Genomic DNA, 23,734 nt, shown 5'->3' with positions numbered 1-23,734 from the left:
ACCACATCACCAGTGGCAACATCCATAATGGGAACCCAGTCAACAATCTGACTCACAGGTAACCGGTCTGCAGCTGTAGCCACCACATTCCCAGCGATTTTATGATTATATTCACATATACATACTTAGTTATCATGTTCATGTCAAATATGAAGACAATGCTAAAGTTTAGCTGACAACTGTCTAGTGTCTCTTCAATCCAAGCTTAATGATTATAAGACATGCAAGCACAGACAACCTTATCTTCTGGGGTGGGCATAACAAAACACTGAAAGACTAGAACAACAGAATCATGAACCAATTTCAAACAATAAATTACAAATAAAAAAACATTATAATTTCAAACAACAAACTGTGAATCAAGTTCCTTGTATTTCTCTTTTTTTATCATACATAAGATCTTACACCAGGCTTTCTGAAATCATGTGAACAATTCTGTTGTATTAACCATAATGTCATGTCAACATATAAAGGGGATGTTACAAAATACTAGTTCGTATGTATGCTCGTTGAGAACCACTGATTTTGAGGACAGCAACTGAAAAAATAATACTGTTGCCAAAATGCAAGAAGCCTTGAATACCAGGTTAAGGACTTTTATAAGCAGCAGAAAGGTATTACAGTCACACAGTGAAAAAACTGAATGAACATGGCTATGTCCAAAGATAACTGATATGGTACCACAGAGGGTGGCAGCAGAAGAGGAGAAACCAGGAGGCTGTTGCTGTGGCCATGGTAACATGACGATAAAAGCCTAAAGCAGTGCAATGGCTGGGGAGACGGATCTGAGGAACGATGCAAAGATGACTCCAGCATGATGAGTGTCTGGTTAGGGAAGTGGGGAGGTGAGGAAAGAATCGATGGGAAATCCAAGGCTTCTGGCTCCTTTGACAGGGAAGACTGATGGTCCAGAGACAGAAATAGGGTAGAATAAGCCAAGAAGTCATAAGATGAGGAGAAACAGGAGTTCAATTTCAGACGTACTCAAGTTTAAATCAACAGTAAGACATTCAGATGGAAATGGTGTGGTTGGGGAAACTGGGACTAGAGTGACAAGACCTAATCAGCACACAGGAACAACAGAGTTACAGAGAGAATGGAAGGACTCTACTGGAAGAGAGAAGGAAGAAAGAGAAAAGACTGTCAGCAGCTGAAGCTCAGACAACATCCACAACAAGCAAGGTAAGGATAAAAATCAGCCAGATGGAGCAGACACATAAAAGGACTCTAAACGTTCAGTGCTATGAAAGTCACAAGAAGTAAAGTGATGGTAGAGATCAGCAGCAAATAGCACTGAGAGCTTGGAAACAAGGACTGAGACACAACCACCGAACCTGACCTGCAGAAGCTTCCTGTGATCTCAGAAATGCCACCAGTACAGGCGTGAGATCAGAAGGCAGACAGGAAGGCTATCCAAGTCCAGAGAGGACAAGGAATCAAGGGGGCACATACAGGGCACACGTTCTAGAAGCTCAGCAGTGTACAAGAGGGCCAAAGGAAGAAACCTCAAGTCACTGATTACTGATTTCCACATGGAAGATGAAAAGATATGTTGATTGGTACAGACAGGGACTTTAACCTAAAACTGAGAACTGGGGGAAAAATACATCTACTCGAAAATGCATCACGGGGCAAAAAGAAAAACAAAATGAGACATATACAAATCATATCCAATAATTCTCAAAGAAAGTAACACACACACTTTTTCAAAGCGCTCAGACTTCAGGATGTGGCTGCCCCATGTGGCTTAGCTGTGAGATGGACTGACATTCTGGGTCACTGTTTCCCTTGCTTCCCTGAACAAAAATGAGGGTAAAACACAGATTCTTAATTGCAATTTTGTTCACAGCAAATGACTGTGGGTCACACCTAACTAAAGATTTACCTCTCCAGTATTCTTAATAAAGTTATTTTTCAAAAAGCTTAAACAAAACTCTGGATACATATGTCTCACTGATCATAAATTCTCTCTAGGAAATCTCTTTCTAGTAAGGTTAAAGAATAAAACATGTATAATTTACTACATCAACAATTGTTACCATTAATCACTTCATAATAGGAGGAACCATTGAGTGGCTAGTAGATTTCAGGCATAGGTATAGCTTTAAAATAACTTAGCTTGCAAAAAAGTAAATGATTATGCATATTGACTCAATAGTCTAACACTTCTTATTAGATATTGAATTTTGTTTTTGTTTTTAGAAGTCTCACAAATTTTGACTAGCAAATTAACTGAGAGTTTTATAGCCTGGCAAATTTGTTTTAACTTTAGAACAATTTATGACAAGGAGTCCAAAATATACTGTGGCTAATTAATGACTTTTTTGTGGTTTCACATACATAATGCATTAGCCTTGTGATAGCTTCACCTCATATCCTACTGAACCATCTCTCTCTCTCAAATTTTAATGCATGTAAGTGGCTGAAAGAATAGAAACTCCATTTTCTCTTCTCTTTTACAACAACTTCTGGTGCAAAGGTGATTTGCTACTGAACATCAAAGAACAATAGAGAGACTTTGAAGGTTAAAGAAGATTACTATATGTGACTTTAAATTTCCAAAAATATTACACAGTAGTCCAGAATTCCTAGTGGTGTTACAAAGTCTATATGCCCATAGAAAGAGAAAGTATTTTCATTAATGCTAAGAAAACACTACTGCTATTTGAGCAGAGTAGTTACAAGTGCCAATATTAACTCCGTGCCAGAAACCGTATTATTTTTAATTTAGACAAGGAGATTTTATAGGGTACACACACACACACACATACACACAAGAAAGCCCCCACTCCCACAATGCATGTGTGTGTGTGTGTGTGTGTGTGTGTGTGTATACACACTTGGGGGTGTGAACCTATGCAAAAACCTCGCTTTGACCCAGTTCACTGGTTGCTATTGTTTTACCAGTGGGATCAATATTAGTGGCTGTTTCTATTATTTGAGCATCTACTAAGAGGAAGCCCTGGATAGTAAAAGCTGTGTCATTGACTTAAAAATCCTTATAAAATAGAACTATCAAATGTTATATATCTTCTTGCAAACCGTCTCACAACCAAGCCACAATACAGTGGGGTAACATGAACAGAGTGACTGACAGTTCACTCTCTAGAAGAGGAGAAAGAGAGATAGCACTTCAGAAGACAGACAGGACAGAAAAGGTCAAGGACACATGGAAGAGAAGAGATGAAACTCTAAGGGGAACAATTTATTCTGCCCAATAAGAGGATATGTTCAAGCTAGTTTTAGAAAAGGCAGAGGAAGCAGAGATCAAATTGCCAACATCCACTGGATCATCAAAAGAGCAAGAGCATTCCAGAAAAACATCTATTTCTGCTTTATTCTCTATGCCAAAGCCTTTGACTATGTGGATCACAACAAACTGTGGAAAATTCTGAAAGAGATGGGAATACCAGACCACCTGACCTGCCTCTTGAGAAACCTGTATGCCGGTCAGGAAGCAACAGTTAGAACTGGACATGGAACAACAGACTGGTTCCAAATAGGAAAAGGAGTACGTCAAGGCTGTATGTTATCACCCTGCTTATTTAACTTACATGCAGAGTACATCATGAGAAACACTGGGCTGGAGGAAGCACAAGCTGGAATCAAGATTGCTGGGAGAAATATCAATAACCGATGACACCACCCTTATGGCATAAAGTTAAGAACTAAAGAGCCTCTTGATGAAAGTGAAAGAGGAGAATGAAAAAGTTGGATTAAAGCTCAACATTCAGAAAATGAAGATCATGGCATTTGGTCTCATCACTTCATGGGAAACAGATTGGGAAACATTGAAAACAGTGTCAGACTTTACTTTTCTGGGCTCCAAAATCACTGCAGATGGTGACTGCAGCCATGAAATTAGATTTTGTACTCCTTGGAACAAAAGTTATGACCAACCTAGATAGCATATTCAAAAGCAGAGACATTACTTTGCCAACAAAGGTCCATCTAGTCAAGGCTATGGTTTTTCCTGGGGTCATGTATGGATATGAGAGGTGGACTGTGAAGAAGGCTAAGCACCGAAGAATTGATGCTTTTGAACCGTGGTGTTGGAGAAGACTCTTGAGGGTCCCTTGAACTGAAAGGAGATCCAACCAGTCCATCCTAAAGGAGATCAGTCCTGGGTGTTCATTGGAAGGACTGATGTTGAAGCTGAAACTCTAATATTTTGGCCACCTGATGCAAAGAGCTGACTCATTTGAAAAGACCCAGATGCTGGGAACGATTGAGGGCAGGAGGAGAAGAGGATGACCGAGGAGAAGATGGCTGGATGGCATCACCGACTCAATGGACATGGATTTGGGTGGACTCTGGGAGTTGGTTGGTGGGCTGCCGTCTATGGGATTGCACAGAGTTGGACACAACTGAAGCGACCTAGCAGCAGCAGCAGCAGCAGCAGCAGCAGGGAGGCCTGCCGTGCTGCCGTTCACGGGGTTGCAAAGAGTCAGACACGACTGAGCAACTGAACTGAACTGAACTGAAAAGGGAGCTAAGGGTGAGTTAAGAAGCACAGCCAGCCTCTCAATAGACTATCAGCATCTGGTTTGTTAGAAATATCCTAGTGCACTCCACGTGGGTGTGCTAGGTTATAGGCATGTTTGCAGTGGGCAATTCCACCAGTGCCTACACTTATATGAAAAAAAAAAAAATAGTACTGAAGTTACATATTCTAAACAACCTCTCCTATTTCAAAAAATCATTAAAACAATGTATACAAAACAAGAGCGGAAAACCCTACAATGTATTAATATCATCAACACTGAAATCCATGGATCTCATTCCCTGTGTAAGTCAATGAATGGAAAATAAAGAAGGCAAATGGACTTGAGTACCAAAGGTCTTCCAGTTGGAAAAACTATAATTCTGTCACTGCAAGGTATTACTGTTTATGAGGCAGAGTTCTGTCTCCAGCATGGCATCAATATGAACCTTATGGACCTGGAATTAATCCTTTTCCCTTCAATGGATGCATGAGCAATGTTGCCCTGGAATTAATGTCTCTCCCATCCTCCTAGGTATACGTACTTGCAGGAGAAGCAGACAATTTAAATATACCATCCATTTCATTTACAGAGAATTCTAAGGCGGCAAAGTAATCAGAAGGATAAGAGGGCTCCATTCGCTGTCTCATCAGTTCACAGGTCTGACGGGAATCATCAGTGCAGACTGACTGTACACAAGGGTTGATAAATCAGACTTATACTAGGTTTGGTCCTGAACCAAAAAACCACTGTTTATAACCATTTAAGAAAGAAAAACTTCATCATTATCCTTGCAAGAATAATTTCATTAGATATATAAACCTCTTCACACGATTTAATATCATATGGAGAAAATATCTATAAGCAAAACTCTTTTCTAAGCAAAAATCTTCCTAGAACTAAGATTTACTGGGGAGTTGGTTGTTGGTTCTTTTTTTTTTGGATAAGGAGTAACCCAGACTTTGTTCCGCCTACTTACTGAGCTGTGGCTTTGTGAAATGGAATTTACAATTACTAAAAAGAAAAGAGCCCTAAATCCCACAACTCCTTTCACTTAATTATTCATGGCATTGATCAGCACATTTATTTTTAAAAATAGATAAAGTTAGAGCAGTGCTTATAGAGGAAGAAAACTTCTTCTTCCATACTTACATTACAGTGGACTTAGGAGTTTCTTTTTCCAGAGTTTGTACTTTGCATACGTAAATTTTAAAACCAATCAAATATCATCACAACATATTTGAAACAAGTTTACAATGTTCAAAGCTATTTTGCAGGTGACACTTCTCATTCTAATTCACTCACCAGGATTAATTTCTGTTCAGTTCAGTTCAGTTCAGTTCAGTCGCTCAGTCATGTCCGACTCTTTGCGACCCCATGAATCGCAGCACGCCAGGCCTCCCTGTCCATCACCAACTCTCGGAGTTCACCCAGACTCACGTCCATTGAGTCAGTGATGCCATCCAGCCATCTCATCCTCTGTCATCCCCTTCTCCTCCTGCCCCCAATCCCTCCCAGCATCAGAGTCTTTTCCAATGAGTCAACTCTTCGCATGAGGTGGCCAAAGTACTGGAGTTTCAGCTTTAGCATCATTCCTTCCAAAGAAATCCCAGGGCTGATCTCCTTCAGAATGGACTGGTTGGATCTCCTTGCAGTCCAAGGGACTCTCAAGAGTCTTCTCCAATACCACAGTTCAAAAGCATCAATTCTTCGGTGCTCAGCCTTCTTCACAGTCCAACTCTCACATCCATACATGGAAAAACCATAGCTTTGACTAGACGGACCTTTGTTGGCAAAGTAATGTTTCTGCTTTTGAATATGCTATCTAGGTTGGTCATAACTTTTGTTCCAAAGAGTAAGCGTCTTTTAATTTCATGGCTGCAGTCATCATCTGCAGTGATTTTGGAGCCCAGAAAAATAAAGTCTGCCACTGTTTCCACTGTTTCCCCATCTATTTCCCATGAAGTGATGGGACCAGATGCCATGATCTTCGTTTTCTGAATGTTGAGCTTTAAGCCGACTTTTTCACTCTCTACTTTCACTTTCATCAAGAGGCTTTTGAGTTCCTCTTCACTTTCTGCCATAAGGGTGGTGTCATCTGCATATCTGAGGCTATTGATATTTCTCCTGGCAATCTTGATTCCAGCTTGTGTTTCTTCCAGTCCAGCATTTCTCATGATGCACTCTGCATAGAAGTTAAATAAGCAGGGTGACAATATACAGCCTTGACATACTCCCTTTCCTATTTGGAACCAGTTTGTTGTTTCATGTCCAGTTCTAACTGTTGCTTCCTGACCTGCATACAAATTTCTCAAGAGGCAAATCAGGTGGTCTGGTATTCCCATCTCTTTCAGAATTTTCCACAGTTTATTGTGATCCACACAGTCAAAGGCTTTGGCGTAGTCAATAAAGCAGAAATAGATGTTTTTCTGGAACTCTCTTGCTTTTTCCATGATCCAGCGGATGTTGGCAATTTGATTTCTGTATATTGTTCTTAATCATAAAAATTAGACACATCTAGCAGTACTAAAAATAAATGTGGTAATGAGGGAAATAGAATGGATAAGTCTTAGAAATTACCTCAGGTTTTACCAAAAAAATATTAACTTTCAATAAATTACAAGACATTGAATTTAACAGAATAGACTTCCCACACCCCAAATCATTTAAGAGTACCTTGGAAACTTCTAGAAGAAAATTTAGGAGATACAGAGTTCCCTTAGAGTGGAAAATCATCTGAAAATATAGCAGTCAGCAATTCTTGGACTTCTCTGGCAGTGCAGTGGTTAAGAGTCTGTCTGCCAATGCAGGAAACACAGGGTCAATTCCTGGGCCAGGAAGATCCCACATGCCTAGGAGTAACTAAGCCCGAGTGCCCCAGCTACTGTAGCCCACAAGCCCTAGAGCCCAGGCTCTGCAACAAGAGAAGCCACCACAACGAGAAGTCTGCACTCCACAACTATAGAGTAGCCCCGCTTGCTGCAACTAGAGGAAGAATGAATGCAGCCAAGACCCAGCACAGCCAAAAGTAAATAAATAACTAATTAAAACAGTTCCTCTGAATGCTGTGTGCCGCACTGCTTATTCCCATCAAGTATGTATCGCCTATTCTTGATTCTGGACTGGCCTGGTGACATGCTTTACTCAACAGAATACAGCAGAAGGGACATTCCGCTGGTTCCAGGGTTAGACCTTGAGAGGTTTCCACTTTCACTCTTATGGGAAGTAAAGGAAGCCAAGGCTAGCTTACTGAACCATGACAGGTGCAGTAATAGTAACGATGACAGAGCAACCCATCCAGGTCCCAGTCAGTCCAGTTACCCCAGGAGGCAACAAGCTTGGGGGTAAAGGTATCCTAGATACCCAGACCCAGACCCAGATTAAAGATGCGCTGTGCCTGAACAGCCCTGGTTGAATCTCTAACTTACTTACAGAGCTGTAAATGATAAAGTGACTGTTTTAAAAACCACTAAATTTGGGAATGATTGGTTACCCTGCAAAAAGTAACTGATACATTTATAAGTGAATTAAACACTGTGTCATTTCCACTCACATTAATTCTAAAAAAGAATCAGTGAACAAATATTTCCTTCCAGTGAGACATCTACTAGTTATAAGGCACAGAGAAAAAAAATTAATAATAATCATAATCAATTCAGTTCAGTTCACTCGCTCAGTCGTGCCTGACTCTTTGCTACTCCATGAACCGCAGCACAACAAGCCTCCCTGTCTATCACCAATTCCCGGAGTCCACCCAAACCCATGTCCGTTGAGTCGGTGATGCCATCCAACCATCTCTTCCTGTGTCGTCCTCTTCTCCTCCTGCCCTCAATCTTTTCCAGCATCAGGGTCTTTTCAAATGAGTCAGCTCTTCGCATCAGGTGGCCAAAGTATTGGAGTTTCAGCCTCAGCATCAGTCCTTCCAATGAATATCCAGGACTGATCTCCTTTAGGACGGACTGGTTGGATCTGCTTTCAGTGCAGGGAACTCTCAAGAGTCTTCTCCAACACCACAGTTCAAAAGCATCGATTCTTCGGGGCTCAGCTTTCTTCGCAGTCCAACTCTCACATCCATACATAACCATTGGAAAAACCATAGCCTTGATGAGACAGACCTTTGTTGGCAAAGTAATGTCTCTGCTTTTGAACATGCTATCTAGGTTGGTCATAACTTACCTTCCAAGGAGTAAGCATCTTTTTATTTCATTGCTGCAATCTCCATTCACAGTGATTTTGGAGCCCGAAAAAATAAAGTCTGACACTGTTTTCAATGTTTCCCAATCTATTTCCCATGAAGTGATGGGACCAGATGCCATGATCTTAGTTTTCTGAATGCTGAGCTTTAAGCCAATTTTTTCATTCTCCTCTTTCACTTTCATCAAGAGACTCTTTAGTTCTTCTTTGCTTTATGCCATATAGGTGGTATGATCTGCATATCTGAGGTTACTGAGATTTCTCCCAGAAATCTTGATTCCAGCTTGTGCTTCATCCAGCCCAGTGTTTCTCATGATGTACTCTGCATATAAGTTAATTAAGCAGGGTGACACTATACAGCCTTGACGTACTCCTTTTCCTATTTGGAACCAGTCTGTTCCATGTCCAGTTCTAACTGTTGCTTCCTGACCTGCATACAGGTTTCTCAAGAGGCAGGTCAGGTGACTGGTATTCCCATCTCTTTCAGAATTTTCCACAGTTGATTGTGATCCACACAATCAAAGGCTTTAGCATAGTCAATAAAGCAGAAATAGATGTTTTTCTGGAACTCTCTTGCTTCTTCGATGATTCAGTGGATGTTGGCAATTTGATCTCTGGTTCCTCTGCCTTTTCTAAAACCAGCTTGAACATATGGAAGTTCATGGTTCACATACTGCTGAAGCCTGGCTTGGAGAATTTTGAGCATTACTTTTCTAGTATGAGAGATGAGTGCAATTGTGCAAGTTTGAGCATTCTTTGGCATTGCCTTTCTTTGGGATTGGAATGAAGACTGACCTTTTCTAGTTCTGTGGCCACAGCTGAGTTTTCCAAATTTGCTGGCATATTGAGTGCAGCCCTTTCACAGCATCATCTTTCAGGATTTGAAATAGCTCAACTGAAATTCCACCACCTCCACTAGCTTTGTTTGTAGTCATGCTTCCTAGGGCCCACTTGACTTCCCATTCCAGGATGTCTGGCTCTAGGTGAGTGTGAGTGATCACACCATCATGGTTATGTGGGTCATGAAAATCTTTTTTATATAGTTCTTCTGTGTATTCTTGCCATCTCTTCTTAATATCTTCTGCTTCTGTTAGGTCCATACCATTTCTGTCCTTTATTGAGCCCATCTTTTCATGAAATGTTCCCTTGGTATCTCTAATTTTCTTGAAGAGATCTCTAGTTTTTCCCATTCTATTGTTTTCCCCTGTTTTTTTGCATTGATTGCTGAGGAAGGCTTTCTTATCTCTTCTTGCTATTCTTTGGAACTCTGCATTCAAATGGATATATCTTTCCTTTTCACCTTTGCTTTTTGCTTCTCTTCTTTTCACAGCTACTTGTAAGGCCTCCTCAGACAGTCATTTTGCTTTTTTGCATTTCTTTTTCTTGGGGATGCTCTTGATCCCTGTCTCCTCTACAATGTCACAAACCTTCATCCATAGTTCATCAGACACTGTGTCTATCCGATCTAGTACCTTAAATCTATTTGTCACTTCCACTGTATAATTGTAAGGGATTTGATTTAGGTCATACCTGAATGGTCTAGTGGTTTTCCCTACTTTCTTCAATTTAAGTCTGAATTTGGCAATAAGGAGTTCATGATCTGAGCTACAGTCAGCTCCCGGTCTTGTTTTTGCTGACTGTATAGAGCTTCTCCATCTTTGGCTGCAAAGAATATAATCAATCTGATTTCAGTTTTGGCCATCTGGTGATGTCCATGTGTAGAGTCTTCTCTTGTGTTGTTGGAAGAGGGCGTTTGCTATGACCAGCAAGTTCTCTTGGCAAAACTCTATTAGCCTTTGCCCTGCTTCATTCCGTACTCCAAGGCCAAATTTGCCTGTTCCTCCAGGTGTTTCTTGACTTCCTACTTGCATTCCAGTCCCCTATAATGAAAAGGACATCTTTTTTGGGTGTTAGTTCTAAAAGGTCTTGTAGGTCTTCATAGAACTGTTCAACTTCAGTTTCTTCAGCATTACTGGTCGGGGCACAGACTTGGATTACTGTGATATTGAATGGTTTGTTTTGCCTTGGAAACAAACAGAGATCATTCTGTCATTTTGGAGACTGCATCCAAGTACTGAATTTCAGACTCTTTTGTTGACTATGAAAGCTACTCCATTTCTTCTAAGGGATTCCTGTCCACAGTAGTAGATATAATGGTCATCTGAGTTAAATTCACCCATTCCAGTCCATTTTAGTTCGCTGATTCCTAGAATGTCGACGTTCACTCCTGCCATCTCCTGTTTGACCACTTCCAATTTGCCTTGATTCATGGACCTAACATTCCAGGTTTCCGTGCAATATTGTTCTCTACAGCATCGGCCCTTGCTTCTATCACTAGTCACATGCACACCCAGGTGTTGTTTTTTCCTTTGGCTCCATCCCTTCATTCTTTTTGGAGTTATTTCTCCACTGATCTCCAGTAGTTTATTGGGCACGTACCGACCCAGGAAGTTCATCTTTCAGTGTCCTATCCTGTCCTATACTGTTCATGCAGTTCTCATGGCAAGAATACGGAAGTGGTTTGTCATTCCCTTCTCCATTGGACCACATTCTGTCAGACCTCTTCATCCTGTCATATCAACAATATAATGTGCATTTAAGCACGATTATTAATTCATTAAATGAATATGGAATGGCTACTAAGACACAGATTGTATCCCACGAACAGGTGACCAGCAGGTAGAAAATTTTATAGTGTAGAAGGGTATAAAGCCAATGATAATTCATAATGCCAAACGCTATCATGTGCTGCCCTTTGCTAAATTGCTTCAGTTGTGTCTGACTCTATGTGACCCCATGGATTCCAGCCCACAGGATCCTCCATGCAACAATACTGGAGTGGGTTGGCTGCCATGCCCTCTTCCAGGGGATCTTCCCTACCCAGGGATCAAACCTATGTTTCTTAAGTCTCCTGCATTGGCAGGTGGGTTCTTTACCACTAGCACCACCTGGGAAGCCCAAAATAACGGAGTTAAAATAAAGGTATGGAGATTTTTTTCTAAATCTAGAAATAACTATGTTGAAGCAATATAAGCATCATAAGAAAGGTGGCTCATTTTTTGTAAGGATTAAATGAAGTGGTTAGCATAGCACTTAGCACGTAATTAGGCCACATTAAATGGTGCTGAAAAATCTCAACTATACAAAGAGTTACACGAATTCAAACAGGGAAAGCTCATGAGTGGTTTGCAGGTTATTTGCAGATTTTTTCTAATTCGTTCAATAATTTTGAGAGGGTACTCTGTGCCCATTGGGAGAATAACCCAGAGGGGCCAAAATAAAGACACATTTCCTTATCTCAAATTACTCAATGTGGAAAATACACACCAAATAAGAATAATGAGAGATACAAAAGGTAGAGCAAAAGAACATAACCTGTTCAGGAATGCTGTTTAATCTGAAATTCTTAAGAGGAGGAGGAGTAAGCCAGGCAATGGCTGCTGGGCATGTATGTATGAATCTATTGATATGTGTGAGGGTGAGGCAGAAGCAATGGGAAGTGTAACCCAGCCATTTGTAACAGTACATGCAAAGGTCTGGTCAAGAAATGGAAGACACCCATCACTGTTAGAATCAGAAAGCACAGGGAGGACCTCCCTATAGTAAGGCCAGAGGGAGCAGGGGGGTGAGAGATCACAGAGTCCTCAGGATTCATGTCAAGTAACCTGGACTTTAACTTAAGATCAACTGAAGTTTACCAGAGTTTTGGTAAGCATTTCAACAGGGTTTTGTATTTAAAACACATGATGCAGTGTGAAAATAGAATCAGAATAGTCAAGAATAGATATTGGAGACAGAAGCCAGACCGTATGCTTTTGCAATAATTGAGAAAAATGATGATGGTGGTTTATCTGAAGCTGCTGGCATTAAAGGTGGAGGGAATGGGGCAGTTTCAGCAGATATTCTGGATGTAGGAAAGACGGGACTTATTGCAAATTAATGCCTCAAAAAAGGGGAAGAAGTCAGCAGGAAATCCTAGGTTTGTGGGTTGAGCAACTGATTTGATTCTGGTGTTGCTTCCCTGTAGGGACAATGGAGAACACATTGGTAGAAAAATAACTCTGGCCAGGACTCTGGCTGACAAGGTCAGCTCTATACCTATCAAGGCTGAAGGGCTCTGAAACATCCAAGTAGACATTAGACATTGTATATTGACCAGCATAAATGAGGTTATGCTATACCAACAAACAGCTTGCAAATCTCTGTAGATGACAACAGTGAAGTTTAACTCATGCTCATATTTGATGTCCACTGCAGGTCCACGGAGGGCTTTGCTCACGGCAGCCACTAACCTCCCAGGATCACGGAAATTCCATCTAAGCTCAGGCTTTCCTGGCTGCAGAAGCAGATGAGGACACACAGAACCATGGATGGGCTCCCAGAGTCCCTGCAGGGAGGGACAAAATGTGAGATGTTCACATTCCTTTGGCCAAAGTAAGTTAAGGAACCAAGCCTGCCATCAACAATGCGGCAGGAAAGAAATCATCCTTTCCTTGGGAAGGGGTAAATGATTATCAATAGCTTCTTACAGTAATAAAGCAAACAATAAAGATAAATAGGTTTAGACTTTTAGATTAAACTAACTAGAGAGAGCGAGAGAGCAAGAGAGAGAGAGAGATGTGAGAAGAGAGATGTTAAGGTGAATTTCTTAAAAGATGGGTATGATTTTCAAGGGGGTTCCCAGGTGACACAGTGGTAAAGAAGCTGCCTGCCAACGCAGGAGATGCAAGAGATGCAGGTTCAATCCCTGGGTGGGGAAGATTGCTTGGAGCAGGAAATGGCAACACATTCCAGTACTCTTGCCTGGAGAATTCCATGGACAAAAGACCCTGTTGGGCTGCAGTCCATAGGGTCGCAAAGAGTCAGACATGACTGAGCAACTCTTAATTGTGCTCATAAGCATAGCACATGATTTTGACAGAAGAAAGAAAATCATTAAGGGCTTCCCTGGTGGTCCAGTAGTTGGGACTCAGCCTTGCAATGCAAGGGATACTGGTTTGATCCTTGGTCCGGGATGATCCCATATGCTGTGGAGCAACTAAGCCTGTGCGGCACAGCTACTGAGCCAGTACTCTAGAGTCTGCAAACTGCAACTACTGAAGTCTGTGCGTCACAGAGCCTCTGCTCTGCAACATGAGAAGCCACTACAATGATGAGCCTGCGTACCACAAGGAGTAGCCCCCACTCGCCACAACCTGAGAAAAGCCTGCACAGCAAAAAAGACCCAGTGTAGCCATAAATAAGTAGATTTTAAAGAAAAAAAAATTAAGAGGATTCCAGATATTAATGTGGGATGATGGAAAGCAACAGTGACAGGTGAAAGTTTTCAGTAGATTTTGCACACCTCTCTTTACAATGAAGAGGAAAAAGTGAGGGGGGAAGTAAATGATTCATTTAAGGGAGAAGGAAAATGAGCCAATCAAAGTCTCCATGACCAAAAGAGGAAAGAGCAGACCACCCTGGAAAGAAGGGAAATGACAGGGTTAAGCTGGGAAGGGAAATTGGGAAAGGAAGCTGAAATAGGTCCTGAAAAGTAAAGTCAATTTTAGACAGAGATGAAATTTTACATAGAGAGAAAAATGAGTCTACTTGGGGTCTGAGATGAGTAGAAAAGTTCACTCACAATCACTATGGAAGACAAGGCAATAGCTCTCATTTACAGTTATATATATATTGTTTTTCTTATAATAAAGAACAAATAAATAACAAATAAAATTGTTGTTCTGGGGTGAAATATGCATTGCTTTTGGACATGGGACATGCAGATTCCATTTCTGGTTAGGCTGTTAATCTGTTATTTGACCTAAGGTACTCAATGAATATTTTTGGTCTCACTAGTAAAATATATTCTAAGATGCTAAGTTGTATAAGCATTTTTGGACCTAACATGAAAGCAATACAAAAAGAGATTTTACCTAGATCCACTCCCTCCTTGGTCTCTTAGTACCTGAGATTCACAACAGGATACAATCTCCAATCTACCTCCATGCTCTAATACCTGACACTCCACCCAAAGCAAAATCTTCCTCTGTCACAATTTACAACCTGCCAGCTATCCACCTAACATGTTCTCCATTGCAACAAGCATGGAAATGACCCACCGGTTCAAGAACTTGCCAGGACAACTCTTACCAATGATCAGGACGGCCTTCCCTATCATTCTACTTGACAGTCAGCTCGGATTCCTTTTCTTCTGAACTCCCTTGTCTTTTCACATATATCACATTTCCATTTTTCTATGAATGTATATATATATATATAGAGAGAGAGAGAGAGAATGCAAATACTAAGGACACCAACACTAATATTGTCCAAACACAAATATCAATAGGTAGCAAAACTATTGAATTTCCCCTAAGGTTCTTGCCTCCTATACTTATTACAACAAATCTATACAGGTGGAATCAATATTCCAACTTTAAATATGAAACTAAGCTGAAGAATGTAGCCAAGGTCACCAACTATTAAGTGGTAAACAAAGTTGGCCTGGATTAAGATGCACAGGCATTATGACAGGCACAATTTCATAATATTGTTCACAGGTTTCTAAATACATGTCAGTTCTTCCCATTGGACTGTATGCTCCCTTAGAGCCTTCATTATATTTTCTCTCTATTACTGGACCTCATACTAAACTCTTCCACTCAGGCAGCAATTAAAGAGTTATAATTCATTTAAAGGCAATAAACTGACATTTACATTTCCTGTTCCTTATTTGAAAACCAACTAAAATCTAGAGGGCATTTACAACGCTTAATGGATATCAGGCTTGCTGGTACGGCAGTATTCATTATTGGCTCAAATTCTCCACCCCTCCCTACCTGTGCCTTGGCCATGTGACAGTTCCTCCCACTTAAGGGGCAGAGGAGAGTCCCGTTCCCTGGAATTTGGCTTTGGCCGTGTTTCTTGTTATGGCCCACAGAACACACAAAGGTGACATGCTAGTTGCAAGCCAAGATCGTGATAGATCTTCTATGTTTCTACTTATCCTTTTGTACTCATGCAACTGGCATAAGAATAGTTTCCACCACGGAGCGTCTCCTTCAGCTTGTACCCCAGAATAACATGTGGAAACACCTGAATCAGCCAGACCTGCAGCTTGAGCAAAGCCCAGTCAAGATGTGCCAACCCTCAGCTCATCCACAAAAATACAAGCAAGAGTAGCTGAGTTCAGCAGAGCCACCCCAGCCAATCTGCAAAAATGAGAACTAGATAAATTTCTCTTTGAGGCTACTGAAATTTTCTGGTTGCTATTTATGTAGAATCAGTGTGGCAATAAATCAATCATACATGTAAACTGTACTCATGTTTCACAAATTGTTCTTCTTCACCCCCAGACCTATATATGGCATGTGTTTCCGCCCACTGTCTTGTCCATGCAGTTTTTTGATAGCATATCGAGATATGAGGCATATGCCAGGACCCAGAAGAAACTATAATGTGCTAGGAAGGGTTTGGTTTAGTCTCATAAGATGTTGAGACTTTACTAAATCTTAGACTTCTAGCCTGATGATATGATTAGATAAGACTTTGGGGGTATAGTTTTTGTAGAGGGAGTGAGCAAAATTTGTATACATGTAATTAAAAGCATACTTTGTGTGCATGAGGTACACTATAGTAGATTTACTATTATTTGTAAACATTTACTTTATCTTTTTATTGGCCATATGGTGGCTTCTGGCCAACAAAATGCTAGAAAACCTGATATATGACCAGTTCTAGCCAAAGTTTTGAAAGCAACTGCACAGTTCAGGTAAGCCCCTTGGGTTTCTATTCCCCTCCATGAGAATATAGCTGAAATAAGGACCCTTCTTAACTTGAATTCCCTAGGAACAAAATCTGAGGTGAAGAAGGTTTAACGGAGAAATAATTGTGAAAAAAGCAGGGGGAAAAAAGGTATTAGGAAGGTAAAAAAAGGAAAAAGGCAAGAACAGCCAGAGGGGAACTGGTACAGTAGCTGCAATGGAGGCGTCAGTTGGTCCTAAAAGGCTTTTGGAGTTGGGATGATCCTTCAGAGTTGTGCCAAAACCAGGGGACCAGGTTTTGTTATCCCTGTATCAGTCAGTCGCCTGTATGAGCCACCACCCAAGAAAAGGCATAAACTTGGCTGAGACAGCTCCCTACACAAGAGGAAATTCCTAGGTGAGAGAGGAAGCTGAGGGCCACTGATAGTTGGTTTTCCGAGCAGACGTGGGTAGATATACTGGCCCTGAAGAGGTGGACCTGGGGAGAACACCACAGTATCCACTACAACTGGGCCTTCAACCTGGACTCCAAAATGGAAAGCAACATTGGAAAGTCACTCCACAGAATGGAAGGGAGCCAGACCGTCCCAGAGCCAACCCTCAGCTCACAGGCAACAGAGGGGAGGGGACTCTATTGTTAGAAGCCCTTGAGATTTTCAGATAGTTAGTTATAAAAGAAAAGCTGACTAAAAACATTTATAAAATAACAAAAAAGAGATAAGACCCCACGTTTTTTAAAAACGTGACCAGTTTTTGTTTTTAACATTTACCTATCTTTTATAATATGCTTTTAAAATTAGAATGTGTGTGTTATTGCTGCATAAACTACCCCCAAACCGAATCACTTAACCACATGTATTTGCTGATTATTATGCATTTGACATGAGTTAAGCTGAGCAATTGGTTTGCCATTATGCCTGGGGTCATTCATGTAATATTAATCTTCCGATGGCTTAACTGATCACTCACATGACTGATTACCAATTTTGGCTATTGGCTCTGCCTTTATCTGGCTACTCATTGTTACAAGGCTTTCCTGGACTTTTTATGTGGTAGTCTCAGGGAGAGATGGGCTTCCCAGGGGGCTCAGTGATAAAAAAAATCCGCCTGCCAATGCAGGAGACACAGGTTCGATCCCTGGTTCTGGCAGATCCCCAGAAGAAGGAAATGGCAACCCACTCCAGTATTATTGCCTGGGAAATCCCATGGACAGAGGAGCCTGGCGGGCTACAGTCCATGGGTTGCAAAGAGTCGGACGTGACTTAGCAACTAAAACAACTCATGGCAAGAAGGGAACCTCCCAGTGTCTTAAGATTGAGGATCAGCATTCACATTCATACCTACACTTCACTTTATCTACATTTTATTGCTCAAATACCATAACTTAGCCCAAAGGGAAGGGAAACAGATTCATTGCTTAAAGGGAAGAAAGAGCAGAGTACCAAGGACAGTGTTATTGCAGCCATCTTTGCAGACAGTTTCCCACAGGGCTGATGTGTGCTTTATCTTTTTCTAAAGTTATTTTTCTCTGATATTCAAACTTGACAGACACATTTTAGACTTTCCTTTCCCCACCCTGGGGGTGGGGGCTGGGGGATACCTGCAAACATATGTAATTTTTTCAATTACAGACAACAGAAAAAATTTACCTACTAGGGGTCAGTCTAGAAGAGTCAGTTCAAAAATATGACCCTAAAGCAAGAAATAAAACTAAGAAAAGGAAATAAAGAGAAGGGGAGATGAAAAATAAGGGAGGAAGAAGATACTAACTTTAAATAACACTGACATTTAACCCTATATAAAACTGCAAAAGCCTTCCCATCATTAGATTTTATTCTCTTCTGCTTGGACGCAAACAAAATGGATGCATTTCTTACTCTATGAAGTTGTGTGTGTGTGTGTGTGTGTGTGTGTGTGCGCGCTAAGTCGCTTCAGTCCTGTCCGATTCTATGCAACCCTATGAACTACAGCCCACCAGGCTCCTGTATCCATGGGATTCTCCAGGCAAGAATGCTAGAGTGGGTAGCCATGCCCTCCTCCAGGGGATCTTCCTGACCCAAGGATCAAACCTGCATCACTTAGGTCCCCTGCATTGGCAGGCGAGTTCTTTACCACTAATACCACCTGGGAAGTCCTATGACTTTATGATTTGGGATTAATCTATTCCCTATTCTAATCTATGTCTTGGGTAAGGTGTGTTCGGTAGATGTGGGTGGGAAGAATGACAAAGAAATAATCAGATTACTAATAATCAGATGGAATAATAATTAAAAAAAATAAATCAAGATTCAGGAAGAAAACCCCATAAGAAGTTTCTGGAAAAATGACAAGGTATTCCCAAGCTAGTTGTAATGCAAAAACATTTACAGCAACAGACAATTATGACCCTATTAGATTAAAAAGAGATAATGCCTGTAAGTCTAGAACTTCTCATCTTTGGAGATACGTATGCCCTCCATGTATAAGAACCTTTACAGAATATATGATTTGTTTTATGACACAACAAAACCTATATACTAAGACCTTTTTGTTATTTTTAAAAACTAATATTTCTAATGAGTACTACAACAACCCCACAGAGGCAATTACTGCTTAATATTAGCGATATAACAATTCAGTACATTAGCACTAAATATAAACATGTATTATCTTTCCATTGCATATGAGAAACATTTTATTTAATGGCATGAGAATATGAGCAAGAAAATATTTGACACACAAGACTCAAGTTTCCAAACTGCACAGCAGGTATACACAGCACTCAGTTGGTTTCGCTTGTCAAAAATAAAAGAAGTCCCAGTAAAGAGTCACTGAGAATAGCTGAGAAAAATGACAAACTGCCCAATGTATAAATGTGAATGCCTTTGTAGGTATAGGGAATGGGTGGGGGTAAAGGAGGTACTGTCGACTGCTGCATGTACCCAACTTGGGTACGACTGAGCCTTATCTATATTCTAGAGGCCTCAGAATATTCATCAGAATTAGTAACAAGGAATGGTAATCAGCAACTTTCGGCTGCTTTACATTCACAGAGGCGGCCAGCCCCAGTGAGTAGCAGCCATAAGATTAGATCCCTCGCTATACTGTTCAGTTGATTTTAATTGCCTGAAAAGGGTCATTACCGTCTACTGCAACGTGTTAAGTTATTTTAAAGAGTGACTATTTCTATGTAAGAAATAAAAATGGACTGTGATTTGGTTTGAAAATACAAGAACGCATTCAGCTGGGTCTTCGTCGTGGTGGCATAAAAGTGCCATCCAACTCTGATTAAACAAACACGTTTGCCTGCAGGACTTGTTAAAAGTAGTACTGAAAGTCAACACAGATTCCCAAACCAATGACCACAGAGAACCACCCAAATGTCATATCCTGGTTTATAAAATGCCAAGATTTCCATTTCTATAGCAACTTTTTTATATATATATATATATATATATATATATATATATATACACACACACACATACACACAGGCAACTCCAAGGTAAAGAACTGCATGATATTTAAGAAGACAAATATTTGCATAGAAAAAGGTCTGTAGAAGTGGCACTTTTGACACCTCAAAGATACTTGAAAAATATTACATCAGTGTAGGCTCACATGGAAACTGCAGCTCTCAGGATAGCTGTCCTTTAAATTAAAATTCTAGACTCATGAACCTATATATGGCATAAAACAGCACAGAGGTATGTACACATTCTTGCAATCAGGTTAAACCAATAGTGACACAGAATAAGATCTGCTGTCTGGTTAATGCAATGCACTAGGATCGATTTACTGGTTCTGGTATCATACTACAGCTATAGGCAACGTCGCCATCATGGGGGGATGGGTGAAGGATATTCAGAACTCTTTGTACTATCTCTGCAACCTGCTATGAGTATAATAACTTCAAAACAAAAAGTTTTAAGATGTAGGTTACCAAGACTCACTCCCACAGGTAACTCTGAAAGTCCTGTAAGGGCCAAGGGATTTCCATTATTTCAAGAAGGAAAGTCCACGTTTCTAGAAAGATCATTAACTGGGAAGCAGTGAAAAAAGAGTATATTCAGCACAATAAAAGGGGCTTTCTGTTTGAAGGATAACTGGTGAGACTGCTTAATGCTCATAAAGCTTTCATTCATTTATAAGCAATTACTTATAGCTCAGGAAGAAATGCTTTTGATTTCTTGCGATACAGTCATTTAGTTATTTCTTATCCGAATGTTTTATTCTAATAAAAAATGAAATTTGAGAATTCCAAATTATCCCCTTGCGCTAAAATGAACCAATTACACCAAGGACCAATCCATAATACTGACAACCTTTAGCTTATGCTTCTTTTAGGGTATAGGTCTGTTAAAAGAATTTTCTAAATTCAGATCATTATCAAGATATTCATCTACTGTCAACGAATGGCTTGTCACTCTGTGTAAAGTAAAATAAAATCTTTACATATACACTAAAATAATTTTAAGTTCAAAAAAAGAAGCCCTAATATAACTACAGTAGAATCTATCTTTATTTCCTTCCACAAATACTTACCAAAATCCTAATACGTGGGTTCTACTCTACTCACAGACTATCAGGAAAGGCAGATGTTAAAAAATTAATAGTGTTAAACTCTAATCCATTGTCTCTCTAAAGAACATTTTAAAACACAGGTAAGAGCAGACAGCATGGGGCAAATCTAGCCTGGGAGGGCAAGAAAGACTTCTTGGAGAAACATGGATGGGCATAGCTGGATAAATGGTAGGATTGAAAGTAAAGAGCTTTCCTGTCAGAGGTAACAGTGAATTAAGGGTAGAGATGAACTGAAATGGAAATGAGGGGCTTGAGATGGAACCCCTGGGTGCAGAGACCCCGAAGTCATGTCACACTGAATTGTAAGGAAAGATGGTGCCTGTAGTGGGAATGCTCCATGTGGGGGGAATTAGGGGAAGAAGTCTCATGCAGACAGGCTGCATCAGTGGCACTTCTTCTCTAGGCAGTGAGTGTCCAATGACACAAAATGGATTAACATAACACCATGGGTTGGAAAGACTGGAGCAAGAAAGGGAGTGAAGGAAGACCGTTTCTTAACCTGCCGTATTTACGTAAAATGCGTACAGGAAATAAAGTGCTTGGACTCTAAAGTGAAGGTGTTAGTCACTCAGTTGTGTTCAATTCTTTGCAACCCCATGAACTATAGACCACCAGGCTTCTCTGTCCATGGAATTATCCAGGCAAGAATACTGGAGTAGGTAGCCATTGCCTTCTCAAGGGGATCTTCCCAATGCAGGGATCAAACCTGGATCTCCCGCATCGTAGGCAGATTCTTTACCTGAGTCACCAAGGAAGCCCTCGGACACTACACTGGTGCATAATAACCTGAATAAAAGTTCTTGTATTTTTAAGCAATTGACTACCTACAGGAACAAAGGACGGAGAAGGCAATGGCACCCCACTCCAGTACTCTTGCCTGAAAAATCCCATGGACGGAGGAGCCTGGTAGGCTGCAGTCCATGGGGTCACTAAGAGTCAGACACGACTGAGCCACTTCACTTTCACTTTTCACTTTCATGCATTGGAGAAGGAAATGGCAACCCACTCCAGTGTTCTTGCCTGGAGAATCCCAGGGACGGGGGAGCCTGGTGGGCTGCCGTCTCTGGGGTCGCACAGAGTCGGACACGACCGAAGTGACTCAGCAGCAGCAGCAGGAACAAAAGAAGAGGGTGATGCCAAAGACCTCTGGTGCCACATGCCTTGAGGACCACGATGAGAGTCAAAGAAAAAAGACATCATCTAAATTTGAACCAGCTTGAGAAGAAAAAGGATGACTGCCATATTGACAAAATAAGTCTGAAGTAGTAGGTATTCAGGAGATCTAAGAGACTATGCACAATGCCACAGAGAGAATACTCTGAAAGCCAGCTGCAGACTTTTGCTGAACAGGGAGAATCTTCACGGAATCCCTGGTCACAGGGGTGCTCAGTCACATGTTGCAAACTCAATGCCCCCAAAGCACAGTTCTCATGGGTGGGATCAGGGCTTCCTAGTGGCTCAGTGGTAAAGAATCTACTAGCCAAGCAGGAGACAGAGGTCGATTCCTGGGTCAGGAAGATCCCCAGGAGAAGAAAATGGCAACCCACTCCAGTATTCTTGCCTTGAAAATCCCATGGACAGAGGAGTCTGGAAGGCTATACAGTCCTTGGGGTCACAAAGAGTCAGATACAACTTAGAAAGTGAACAGCAACAGCAAGCTGCATGGTGGATCAAACTCACTGTGAGCCAGGTACTATGACAGGAGCTGCCTTGCACTAGCAAGGAAAACAGATGTGGTAACTGCTTGACCAAACTGATCACACAGATTGCAGCCCTGTCTTACTCAATGAAACTATGAGCCATACAATGTAGGGCCTCTCAAAATGGACAGGTCTTGGTGTAGAGTTCTGACAAAATGTGGTACCCTGGAGAAGGAAATGACAAACCACTTCATCATTCTTGCCTTGAGAACCCCATGAACAGTATGAAAAGGCAAAAAGATAGGACACTGAAAGATGAACTAAGGTCAGTAGGTGCCAGATACGCTACTGGAAAAGAGTGGAGAAATTGCTCAAGAAGGAATGAAGAGATGGAGCCAAAGCAAAAACAACACCCAGTTGTGGATGTGTCTGGTGGTGGGAGTAAAGTCTGATGCTGTAAAGAACAATACTGCATAGGAACCTGGAACGTTAGGTCCATGAATCAAAGTAAATTGAAAGTGGTCAAACAGATGACAAGAGTGAACATCAACAGACTCAGTGAACTAAAGTGGATGGGAACAGGTAGATTTAATTCAGATGACCATTATATCTATTACTGTGGGCAAGAATCCCTTAGAAGAAATGGAGTAGCCATCATAGTCAACAAAAGAGTTCAAAATGCAGTGCTTGGGTGCAATCTCAAAAATGAAAGAATATCTCTGATTATTTCCAAGGCAAACCATTTAACATATTAGTAATCCAAGTCTATGCCCCAACCAGTAATGCTGAAGAAGTTGAAGGTGAATGGTTCTATGAAGACCTACAAGACCTTCTAGAACTAACATCAAAGAAAGGTGTCTTTTTCATCATACGCGAATGAAGTGCAAAAGTAAGCAATCAAGAGATACCTGGAGTAACAGGCAAGTTTGGCCTTGGAGTACAAAATGAAGCAGGACAAAGGCTAACAGAGTTTTGCCAAGAGAACACACTGGTCATAGCAAACAACCTCCTCCAACAACACAAGAGATGGCTCTACACATAGACATTATCAGATGGTCAATACTGAAATTGAATTCTTTACCATCTGAGCCATCAGGGAAGCCTGTAC

General features: G+C 41.0%; 1 protein-coding gene across 4 annotated transcripts in view; it reads right to left on the bottom strand.

Moving 5' to 3' along the window:
• Window positions 1-23,734, bottom strand: part of CNTN3 (contactin 3) — a 395,604-nt gene that overhangs the window by 364,932 nt on the left and 6,938 nt on the right. Inside the window, exon 1 of one of the 4 annotated variants that reach the window (XM_086366706.1) lies at window positions 12,971-13,043. The exons of the other annotated variants lie outside the window; for them this stretch is intronic. The gene's annotated coding sequence lies outside the window, so the exon portion shown is untranslated. Of the gene's footprint in view, window positions 1-12,970; window positions 13,044-23,734 lie in introns of those variants that run through there. 4 annotated transcript variants of the gene reach the window in all.

Source organism: Bos grunniens, chromosome 22 (assembly GCF_055505025.1).
Source record: "Bos grunniens cultivar Pamir isolate PY7600 chromosome 22, Bosgru_T2T1.0, whole genome shotgun sequence".
Taxonomy (NCBI): Eukaryota; Metazoa; Chordata; class Mammalia; order Artiodactyla; family Bovidae; genus Bos; species Bos grunniens.
This window is presented reverse-complemented; position numbering and strand designations above follow the sequence as displayed.